The sequence below is a fragment of the Vulpes lagopus genome, chromosome 21 (genome assembly GCF_018345385.1).
Source record: "Vulpes lagopus strain Blue_001 chromosome 21, ASM1834538v1, whole genome shotgun sequence".
NCBI lineage: Eukaryota > Metazoa > Chordata > Mammalia > Carnivora > Canidae > Vulpes > Vulpes lagopus.
In genome coordinates, this window is record NC_054844.1 from 1,907,736 (window position 1) to 1,920,148 (window position 12,413).

The following is a 12,413-nucleotide window of genomic DNA, read 5'->3' on the forward strand; positions in this document are numbered from 1 at the left end:
TGCCTTTAAGCAACTGCCTATACCGAATTCCTATCGCCTGCGCAGACCTCCCTTCCCGAGTGCCAAGCCACACAGCCAGACTCAGTCTCCACCTGGGAGTCTGATGGACTCCTCAAATTTAACATATCCAAGCACGGAATTCCTTCTGTTCTGTGCAAAACCTGCTCCTCGCACAGCCTTTCCCATCTTGGTTGGTGGGGCCAAACACCTAGAGTCGTTCTTGACATCGCGTTAGTTCTACCCTCAGGTATATCCACAATGTGGCCGGGCGTCGGGGCGCACGCGGGGAGCGGGGTTCTCAGTTTCTCCCCTGCTGGCTGCTCCCCAGGTCTGAGCTGACATCATCCTTCACCTTGAGTTTCTGCAGTAGCTGATCTTGCTGGAGTACCGTCCCCTCCCCACCTTTGGTATATTCCTGATACAGCAGTCACAGTGATCCCTTTAAAACGTCACATCACTGCACTCCTCCGCTCAAAACCCTCTAGTGGTTCTCATTTCACTTAGTAAAAGCCAAGGTCCTTAGAATAGCCTAGAAGGACTCACGTGAACAGCTGTGTACACCTTTTGTCTCCGACAGCTCTCCCAGCCATACCAGCCTCCTTGGTATTCCCCAAGCACTGCAGGAATGATCTCTAAGCCCCCTTCCCCCACCCCATCTTCTCTCTGTGTGTCTCTGTCTCTCTCTCTCTCTCTCTCTCTCTCTCTCACACACACACACACACACACACACACACACACACTGACCCCTTTGTTCAAGCTGTCCCCACCGAGGAACACTTTCCTTAGATGTTCTCTTGGTGAACTCCCTCACTTCCTTCAAGACTTTGGACAAATGTCACTTTCTCAATGAGGCTCATCCTAACTGCCATATTTAGTACTGCAACCTGCCCACACCCCACCTACTGCCAGTCTCCCCCTTTTCTCTACTTGTTACATGTTTTTTTTTTTCCCAAATAAGATTTTTTTTTATTTGTCTCCATTAAATGTCTGAATTTTAAACAGATTCTTGGACTGGTGGTTCATATCCATCAGCTTGCTCAACTTTAGCACAGGTCTCATTCCCAGTAGCTTTTCCAGAACTACTACTTTCACCATGAAGCTCCATGAGTTTTCCCAATTCTAATTTGGGCTTCTTCAGCATTTTTACTCTTCTAATGAAGACATCATGGAGTGGATAAATAAACTGACAAGCTTTTTCTATACCTTTTCCAATGCTGTCTGGAATCAATTTATTGACCACTTCTTTCAAATCATTTGCCTGCACCCCTCGGGTCATGATTTCCATCATTTTTTTTCCAAATTTGGCAGACCTGTTGGTGCTGAGCATAAGAGGTCTTCCAAATCTGATTACTGTGTTTTTTAGTAAAACCAACACAAAATAGACAAAGCAAATAACCATCGGTAGCCTTTACATCAACTTGAGCTTCAATCGTGGTCTGCCATTTTTTGACCGTGGAGCACACTTTGTAACAGGTAAGATTCATGCCATGGAAAATAGTCAGGCAGCTTTTGCCCTGCACATCCTCAGTAATTAGCTTGAATTTTCTAAATGCAACTTCATTATTCTGCAGATCAGCAAGGCTCACTTCAAAAACGCGACCCTTGAGACCATCAGATACAATTTTGGTTCCTTGAGTTCTTGTGACTAGTATTTTTCCAATATTTCTTATATTGAACATAGCTGGTGCTTTCACATCATATCAATCTTTCTTAGAAAATGGATCAACCACTTTCTTCTTGGCTCCTTTTTTTGCTGCCTTTCGTAAGGTGCTTGTTCTTGCCAACCGCCCTGGCGCTGCTCTCTTTATATGGTATTTAATCTCTAACATACTACATAGCCTAGTCATTCATCAATTGTATTATTCATTGTCTGGATGCCCCACTAAAATGTGAAACCCACCAGGACAGGGATCTTTGTCTATTTTATTCCATTGTATCTCCAGTGCATAGAACAATGTCTGGCAGACAGCAATTACTTCATAAATAGATGTCAAATGAATGAATGAGTGAGTGAGTGAGTACTTGAGATGGTTTAGGAGAGCTACAATTCACTGCATCAAAATGCCTCCTTCTGTCCCCTGCTTGATACCTGACACCTCACCACTCCATCTTCAGTCCTCTGGCCAAGGGTTTTGGCTCCAGTTGAAAATGTAAATGCCCCTGGGAAAGGCATGAAGATTTATGGATCATCTTCATCCTTCTAGATTATACAAGTGCCTACCTTTAGAAAAGCAGTCTAGATTTAGAAATAGTCCAGATTTTGTTGGTTACAAGAGAAATCTGACTTCTTTACCATTCTGGTGTTTTGTGTTTTTTTTTTAATAAGATTTTACTTATTTATTCATGAGAGATGGAGAAAGAAGCAGAGACACAGGCAGAGGGAGGAAGCAGGCTTCCTGCAGGGAGCCCTATGTGGAACTTGATCCCAGGAATCCAGGATGACACCCTGAGTGAAAGGGAGCCACTCAACTGCTGAGCCACCCAGGCATCCCCATTCTGGTGTTTTCATACTGAATTTTCAACCTAATAGAGAAAATTAGAAATGACACAAATCCCAGATATCTCTTCTGTTTAGCTTTTGGATGCATTATAGTCCTGTGTCTCATAGGCCTACGTACCTGGTTATTTGTTTAATATTGAAATTGGTTTCCATCCCCTATACACCCTGTATCACAGAAAAAATAATAGCTAACACCACTGAGGGATGTGCACTGTAGTAAGTGCTTTACAGGCCTCACTCATATTATCCTCATTGCAGCCCTAAAAGAAGCTGTTATTGTTAGTATCTCCGTTTTATAGATGTGGAAACTGAGATTTAGAGACTTAAGTTATTTGTCCAGGGTCACCCAGCAGGAAAACTGTGGAGCCTGGGTTTAGCCCAGGAGTGTCTGACTCCAAACATCCACTCTTGGAGGGGATGTCTGAAGGCGATCTCTGGAGTGGGTAGAAGGATGAAGAGTTTAAATGACAGTAAAATGACCACAAAATGTACTTCTGAGAATTCAGGGCACAATAACAGAACAGAATGTATGTGTGCTAGGGTGCTACATGCTAGATTTATAGCCAGGCTTTTCTAAAGGTAGGCACTGTATAAATCTAGCAAGTAAATATTACCTTCATGCTTCTTTAGTTTCATTTTTCACTTCTCTTTTCAGCTGTGAAATGTGTTCTTTCCTTTCCAGAAAAAGGTATTTCCTGAATATTTGGTCTTGCGTTGTATACCCTATCTCGGCTTCTAACTTGGGAACACAGCCCTTGGTGCTCTCTTTTGAGGTAACGAATTCTCAACATGACAACGGAAATCATTCTGAGTTCTGATTTGAGGATTTGGGAGGCGGTGGGGACAGCAGATGAAGTCTTTCTTGCGCTCTGATTGCGTGATCTGATTCTCCAGCGAAAGGGGCTCCTCTCTGTCGTAGTTCTTCTGCCTGCGTAGTGCCACTCCGCCTGTGTGATGGTATGTTTCTGCATAGCATTGTGTTTGTATATGAATGTGACTTGTCTCCACCCCCGCTACCTTTTAAATGTCTTAAGGAAGAGAACTGTGTTCCTTTTTCTTTATGTATAGCATAATGCTCCATACCTATGGACACTTCAATGTATGTTGAGCGCGTGATTCACTCTGGAAAAGATTCCCTAATGTGACCACAAATATTTCCTTTGGAAGGAATTCAGAGTACACTAAGTTTGCTCATTGTGGCATATATGAAGAAGTAAAAAGCTTGGAAACAATCTAAAAATTCTACTTAAAGGGTTGGTTAAATATCATTGAGAGGTCACCCACATATAAAAAAGAATCTGTTCTTCAGAACAACCCTAGAAAGGAAGTACTATTATCCCCACTTTACAGGTGAACTGTACTGAGAACACAGAAGGCTAACTGATTTGCCCGTTTTCATGGGTAGTAAAGATCAGAAGACCTAGGATCTGAACCCCAGCACTCTGTCTTCAGAGTCTATGCTGTTAACCACTTTATAGATACATGAGGTATATTCACACCATGAAACCCTAACACAGATGGGAACGATATTAAGGCATGTTAATAACATGGGGAAAGATTATTTACACTAAAAGAAAAACAGGTTGCAACATACCATATATGCTATGATTCCATTTTTCTTCTAAAGACAGGTGTATGTTTAAACTAGGAAAAAGACAATACAGGGTTCACACCAAAATGTTGTCAATAGCTTTCTTTGGCAGGTGGGATCACAGGTGAATTATTCTTTTTTTTCCTGTCTGACCCAAGGCTTTGAAAGCCAGGCTGCCAGGGAAGAGGAGAGTCAGAAGGCTCTGCTGCAGTGTGCCTTCCAAAGGTTACCCTCTTTACCTCAACAGGGCTGCAAACAGCAGTGCCGTGGAACCAAAGCGGCGTCCACACAGGGGCTTTGTATTGGGGCCAACTTGACCGAGCTGGAACTGTATTTCCCAGCATTACCTTCCCTGCTCGGTCCCAGGTCAGGATTGCCCATCCCAGATATTTGTGGAGCATTTGGAGGGTAGAAGTGAAGCTGCAGCTCTCATGCTATGAAGGTCAGTGCACGACGATGGCGGCCGCTTCAAACTTGCAACACTTTGCAACCCATCTGGAGGCTTTCCCTGTTGGCGTGGTCCACAGCTTCCCCAGTTCCTGCCAGATCTTCCCCTTCAGCTATTCTGAGGCTGGAGCACAGCTTATGTCCAGGTCCATGGTAAAGGTTTCTTTTGGTTTCAAAGTCAAGGTTGGGGGGACACCTGAGTGGCTCAATCAGTGAAGCCTCTGCCTTCAGCTCAGGTCACGATCCCAGAGTCCCGGGATCGAGCCCCACATCAGGATCCCTGCTTAGCAGACGAGTCTGCTTCTCCCTGTCCCTCACCTCCCCTGCTCATGTGCTCTCACTCTTTCATAAATAAATAAATAAAATCTTTTTTAAAAAGTCAAGGTTGGAAGTGGCGAGAGAAAAATAAAAATAAAAATTGCAATTGTCTTTAGGGGTTTTGTCTTGATCTCATGCTCTCCCACCCTGCATCTGGCTTTTCTTCCAGACTTCTGGCCCTGCAGACCTATAGCCACTTCAGCCCCATCACTGGGTAAAGTCTCAGCCCTACAACCAATCCCTTCCACCGTGTCACTCATAGGGGTACATCTTCCTCAATCAAACCTAACTGATGCATCCCAGCATTTCCCAGGTCATGTGCCTGGATGTTTTCATGAGTAAATAATAGGTAGTGCCTGACACATAGGTGCCCTTGATATATATTGTTGAATTCGTACTGATTACCATCACTTAATAACACTTAGTGAGTGTCAGGTTCTATGACAGGCACTTTAACCACAGTTAAGAGCCTCGTCCTTGGAGACAGGCCAAGCACAAAATCAGGCTCTCTGTGCTCTAGGCTGTGGACACCTGACTTTACTTTCTACAAAATGGAACTAACAATGGAACCTACCTCTCAAGGGCGCTTGGGGGAATTAACGACGCAGGCAAGGCTTCTGTACTGTGCTCATTAAGGCTTGTGTTATCATCCTTGATCTCCATAAGAAAGACTGTCAAGTGTCTGATGTGTGACTTTACCACAGTCCTGCCAAAGAGACTTACCACCCCCATTTAAAAATATAAGACAGGGATCCCTGGGTGGCGCAGCGGTTTAGCGCCTGCCTTTGGCCCAAGGCGCGATCCTGGAGACCCGGGATCGAATCCCACGTCGGGCTCCCTGCATGGAGCCTGCTTCTCCCTCTGCCTGTGTCTCTGCCTCTCTCTCTCTCTCTCTCTGTGACTATCATAAATTAAAAAAAAATAAATAAAAATAAAAAAAATAAAAATATAAGACAAGCTAAGAGATTAACTTTCTTTTTTTTTTAATTTATTTTTATTTTTTAAATTTTTTTTAATTAATTTTTATTGGTGTTCAATTTACCAACATACAGAAAAACACCCAGTACTCATCCCGTCAAGTGTCCACCTCAGTGCCCGTCACCAATTCCCCTCCAACACCCGCCCTCCTCCCCCCTTCCACCACCCCTAGTTCGTTTCCCCGAGTTAGGAGTCTTTATGTTCTGTCTCCCTTCCTGATATTTCCCAACATTTCTTCTCCCTTCCTTTATATTCCCTTTCACTATTATTTATATTCCTCAAATGAATGAGAACATACACTGTTTGTCCTTCTCCGATTGACTTATTTCACTCAGCATAATACCCTCCAGTTCCATCCACGTTGAAGCAAATGGTGGGTATTTGTCGTTTCTAATGGCTGAGTAATATTCCATTGTATACATAAACTACATCTTCTTTATCCATTCATCTTTCGATGGACACCGAGGCTCCTTCCACAGTTTGGCTATTGTGGCCATTGCTGATAGAAACATCGGGGTGCAGGGAAATTAACTTTCTTGCCCAAGATTGGGTAGTCAGTAAATGGTAAAATTGGGATTTGAACCCAAGTCCATGCAAATCCAGAGGCTATGTACAATCCACTCTACTACATAAAACCAGTCAGGTACTGGAGCTAAAATGGAGTGGGATGGACAGCTTCAGGAAAACTCACCCCACTCACAAGTCAGAGACAGAGCTGAAGAGGGTATAGAGGGGCCCCTTCCTTCCTTCTGAGAGACCCCTAACAACCTTGCTGCCTTCACAACCCATGCCAGTATGGAAGAACCTCTACTGGCAGAGTTCTTCCCAACATCACATTGAACTCACTATTCCTCACCTACTTATCCAGAAGCCACAGGACAAAGCAGATATCTACTAACCCACTGGGTTGTCTTTACATATTGCATTTAAGGAGAGCTCTCCTGGCAGTTCAGCCACAGTTTCAATCCCAACAGGAGGCCAGAGTGAATGGAGTGTAGGGGGAATTCAATTCTCATCCTACAGCAGCCTCACATATTGGGAAAACGTTGTAGTAATACACCCACCCTTGTTACTTTGAACAACACTTAACACCCAAAGGCAGAAAGCAGCAAGATGGTCAATGGCCTGATCCTGAGGACTGGCTGTCTTGGCAGAGAATTAATACCCTGTGTGAGTTCAAATTATGGCACTCTCTTTCTACCTCAGCAAGTCACATCAGCCGCCTGTTCCCCCTCTGCCCCATCTGCAATATGGGGCCAAATGTCCTCATCTCTTATGGTTCTTTGCAAAGAGAAACTGATACCAAAAGAAAAGCTAACTCATTAAAACAATTTCCTTAATTACTTTTCAAAGCCCTGAGAAAGTTGGTTTCATAGGGATGACCTGCTGATGTTCCTTCCTCAGAAGGAACGCCCTGAGTCAAGTCTCAGAGCCAGTCCAATATTGTGTCCACCTCTGAGGTGCTCAAGGGCCATCACAGGGTAGTAGCCATTCCCACAGGTATTAAAGTCCTAGGGATGCCATAAAAAATTACCACTAGGGACGCTTGGGTGGCTCAGGGGTTGAGCATCTGCCTTCGGCTTGGGGCGTGATCCCACGGTCCCAGGATCAAGTCCCACATCAGGCTCCCTGCATGGAGCCTGCTTCTCCCCTCTGCCTATGTCTCTGCCTGCCTCTCTCACTGTGTCTCTCATGAATAAATAAATAAAATCCTTTTTAAAAATTACCATTAAATGGTGGATTAAAACAACAGAAATTTATTCTCTCAGGTTTGAAGGCTAGAAGTAAAAAAAAAAACCCCAGCAGGGTCATGCTCCCTTCAGGGTTTCCAGGGGACCATCCATTCTTTGCCTCTTCCAGCTTCCAGTGGCTATTGGCATTCCTTGACTTGTGACCACATCGCTCCAATCTCTGTCTCTGTGGTCCCATTGCCTCCCCTTCTCCTGGCTGCAAATCCTCCTCTGCCTCACACTTACGAGGACATTTATCATTGACTCACTGGACAATCCGGGATGATGTTTCATTTCAGGATCCTTCAGTTAATTACATTCACAAAGACCATTTTTCCAATAAGGTAACATTCACAGGTTCAGGGAATTAGGATGCGGACACATATTTTGGAAGACCACCACTTAACTCATGTAGTACCTTAACTTAGACTAAGTTCCTGCACCCATTCTCATTTCATCTCAAATCCAACATTTACTAGTTGCTGAAACTTGGGCAACCCTTCTCTCTCCCTCCTTGCTCCCTTAGTTCATTTATCAAATGAAACTTAGGGGCAGATGCTAAGACTTAAATGAGTGGCAAATAAGTCCAGCGCTGTTGCTGGACTATAGAAGGTGCTTCTTTCCCTCAATATTCAACCTCACACTTGTAACATCTCTATGAGTTAAACATTATCCCCAGTTTTTATATTAAAGAAATTAAATACTTGAAGAAGTTAAGTACTTTGGCCACACCTAATTTTAAACCACACAAGCGCATTCTGCTATCCAGCCTCTCTACCTCTTTAGCTTCTTAACTGTTCCAGGCCAATTCCAAAAGTATTCCCTGGTGCTAGATAGAAAATGTTTTTCTTTTCTTTTATAATTTTTTGAAATTTAATCTTAAGTTTTCATTTTAATTCCAGTTAACATACAGTGTAATATTAGTTTCAGGTGTACAATATACTGATTCAGGACTGCCATACATCACCTGGTCCTCATCACAACGAATGCCCTCCTTAATCCCCATCACCCCCTGCCCGCCTCTCCTGTGATAACCATCAGTTTGTTCTCCGTAGTTGAGTCTATTTCTTGTTTCATCGATTTCTTTTTTTCCCTTTGCTTAATTGTTTTGCTTCTTATATTCCACATATGAGTGAGATCATATGGTATTTGTCTTTCTCTAACTTACTTTGCTTAGCTTACTACTCTCCAGTTAGATCCATGTCTCTGCAAATGGCAAGATTTCATTCTTTTTTATGGCTGAATAATATTCTGTTATATATAAATACCACATCTTCTTTATCCATTCATCAATCAATAGGCACTTAGGCTGCTTCCATATCTAGGTTATTGTAAATAATGCTTCTACAAACATAGAAGTACATATATTCCTTTGAATCAGTGTTTTTGTGTTCTTTGGGTAAACACCTAGTAATGTGATTGCTGTATCATAGGGGAATTCTATTTTTAATTTTTCGAGGAACCACCATACCGTTTTCCATAGTGGCTGCACCAGTTTGCCTTCCCACCAACAGAGCATGAGGATTCCTTTTTCTCTACATCCTCACCTGTTGTTTCTTGTATTGTTGATTTTAGCCATTCTGACAGGTGCAAGGTGATAGCTCATTGTAGTTTTGATTTGCATTTCCCTGATGATAAGTGATTATGAGCATCTTTTCATGTGTCTGTTGGCCATCTGAATGTCTTCTTTGAAGAAATGTCTGCTCATGTCTTCTGCCCATTTTTAATGTGATTATTTGCTTTTGAGTGTTAAATTGTATAAGTTCTTTATATATTTTAGGTACTAACCCTTTTACTGGATATGTCATTTGCAAATATCTTCTTTTATTCCATAAGGTTGCCTTTTGGTTTTGCTGATTGTTTCCTTGCTGTGCAGAAGCTTTTTATTTTGATGTACTCCCAATAGTTTATTTTTCCTTTTGTTTTCCTTGCCTTGCGGGACCCACCTAGAAAAAAAGTTGCTATGGCTGATGCCAGAGAAGTTATTACTTGTGCTCTCTTGTTGGATTTTTATGGCTTCAGGTCTCACATTTGGGTCTTTCACCAATTTTGAATTTATTTTTGTGTATGTTGTAAGAAAATAGTCCAGTTTTGTTCTTTTGCATGTTGCTGTCCAGCTTTCCCAATACCATTTGTTGAAGAGACATTCTTTTCCCCATTGGATCTTCTTTCCCACTTTGTTAAAGATTAATTGACCATATAGTTATGGTTCATTTCTGGCTTCCTATTCTGTTCTATTGATCTATGTGTCTATTTTTGTGCCAGTACCTACTCTTTTGATTACTATAGCTTCGTAATACAACTTAAAGTCTGGAATTGTGATGACTCTACCTTTGCTTTTCTTTTTCAAGATAGCTCTGGCTATTTGGGATCTCTTATGTTTCCATAAAAATTTTAGGATTGTCTGTTCTAGTTCTATGAAAAATGGTGTTGGTATTTTGATGGAGATTACATTAAATGTGTAGATTGCTTTGGATAGTATAGACTTTTTTTAAGTTTTACTTATTTAAGTAATGAGGGCTCAAACTCATGACCCTGAGATCAAGAGTCGCATGCTCCTCCAACTGAGCCAGCCAGGTGCCTCTGGGTAGTATAGACATTTTAACAATATTTGTTCTTCCAATCCATGGGCATAGAATATCTTTCCATTTCTTTGTGTCAGCTTCGATTTCTCTCATCAGTGTTTTATAGTTTTCCAAGTATAGGTCTTTCACCTCTTTGTTAGGTTTATTCCTAGGTGTTTTACTATTTTGGGTCCAAGAAAATGTTTATCTTTTAAAAAAAAAAAGGATTTTCTTTATTTATGAGAGACACAGAGAGAGAGGCAGAGACTAGGCAGAGGGAGAAGCAGACTCCTCGCGGGGAGCCTGACGCGGGACTCGATCCCTGATGGGGATCAGGCCCTGAGCCGAAGGCAGATGCTCAACCGCTGAGCTACCCTAGCATCCCAAAAAAATGTTTTTCTTTTTTTTTTTAAGATTTTATTTACTCATTTATGAGACAGAGAGAGAGAGAGAGAGAGGCAGAGACACAGGCAGAGGGAGAAGCAGGCTCCATACAAGTAGCCCGACATGGGACTCAATCCCGGGTCTCCAGGATCACAGCCTGAGCCAAAGACAGACACTCAACCGCTCAGCCACCCAGGCGTCCCTAAAAAATATTTTTCAAACTAAACTGTAAAGTGTTCTCTTAAATAGACGTTCCAGAACTTTCCCCCTCTAACCAACTTTATAAATGTTTTCTTCTCCATCATTCCTTAAATGCATCCTAAGTACGCTACTATCTTTAAAACATGGTTCTTTCCCTGGACATCAGAAAGCGGCTATCAAGTCTCTTGTTCGATCCACAGTCTCTCATTAATATAACTCCTGAAATATGATTTCACCTTTCCTTTGATATTTCAACTGGCATTCAATCCATAATGTCATTTCTCCATGACTCCTGGTTATTCTCCTTCTTACCTGTGGATAATGGTTCAGTTCATATCTGTGCTCTGAATCATTCTTTCCTGAATTGTCACTTTCATCTATCCTTCTTGTAATTCCATGGCATTAATTTCCACCTTGCTTCCCTCCGAGATCACAAATCATGTTAGGCTCGAGTTCTCAAAGCCTTGACAATTTTTGGTTCTTGACATAGACCAGGTAACCCTTCGCCTGGCATTTGGGAGAAAGGTACTTTATTAGACCAAAAAAAATGGGGAGGGGATATTTGTTCCCTAAGACCTCTTTTTTGAAGATGGTCCTCTATTATGACTAGATGCTAGGGATCTTTTATGGCTACACACTTGGGTCAACCTGAGGCAGTCCCATCCCTGTACTAAATCTGCAAGAATACCAGTATAAGCTACACAGATAAGAATAATTCCAAATATTTACATTCTTAGGAAGTAAACCCAAATTTCCTATAACAAGACCTGGCTTAGTCACTCTTTCTTCTAAATTGCTGGAAAGTAGTTTTCCCGGTCCCAGGAGATGGAGAAGTTATAACTAAATATTATCACCATTACAGGTCAATGCTCCATGACACATCTAGGTAACAACTTAGACAAAGCAAAGTCAAAGGGCTTTCATGGCCCACAAAAAGGATATCTTCTTAATGGTGACTATCATGAATGTGCCAAATGACTTCTATTCAGCAACCAGGTAGAGCCAGGTAGAATCAAAAACCTGGCAGAGTTTTCAAGTGCGACAGGACACTCACAACCATCTCTTCATATGACCCTGAAGATCTAGCTCTATCTACTAGAGAGATCTCAGGTCAAAGTTACATTTGAAGACAAGTTTCATTCTTTCAGTTTGCCAGCTTTGCATTTTTCCATTATCAGATTCAAATTTTCTGTTCTCATCCTGTTTCTATAATCATTTTTTTGCAATGAATATAACTGTATTGCTCTATTATTTATCACCAAACCTTGGTAATAATTCTTTCCCAAGATGACTAACACTTGTTATAAAGTAACACCTATATTAGCGTCTTCAATGATTTAATCTCAGTAATATTCTGTTTTCCTCCCCTTCTGTGCACATGTAAGAGTCTACTTCTCAAACACTCTGTATTTGGACACACTACTGGACTAGTTCTGAGCAATGAATTTTAAGTAGAAATGATATGTGTCACTTCAAGCTTGAGGTGATGAAAGGCCTTGTGTGAAGTTCCTGTTTCTCTCTTCTGCCATATAATCCAGATGCTGCAGCTACAAGATGGAGAAGGATCCATCAGCCTAGATCCCTGAGTGACTTTGTGTGCCAGAACCTCTCCCACAAACCCCCTCTGGACATGTAGTATAAGCAAGAAATAAATCTTTATTGTATTAAGCCCCCCAAATTTGGAAGCCATCCCCAATGAA

The 12,413-nt window shown here is 41.9% G+C and overlaps 1 protein-coding gene and 1 pseudogene across 32 annotated transcripts in view; both read right to left on the reverse strand.

Moving 5' to 3' along the window:
* Positions 1–12,413, reverse strand: part of CACNA1C (calcium voltage-gated channel subunit alpha1 C) — a 760,002-nt gene that overhangs the window by 666,162 nt on the left and 81,427 nt on the right. The window lies entirely within an intron of this gene.
* Positions 995–4,472, reverse strand: LOC121479882 (annotated as a pseudogene).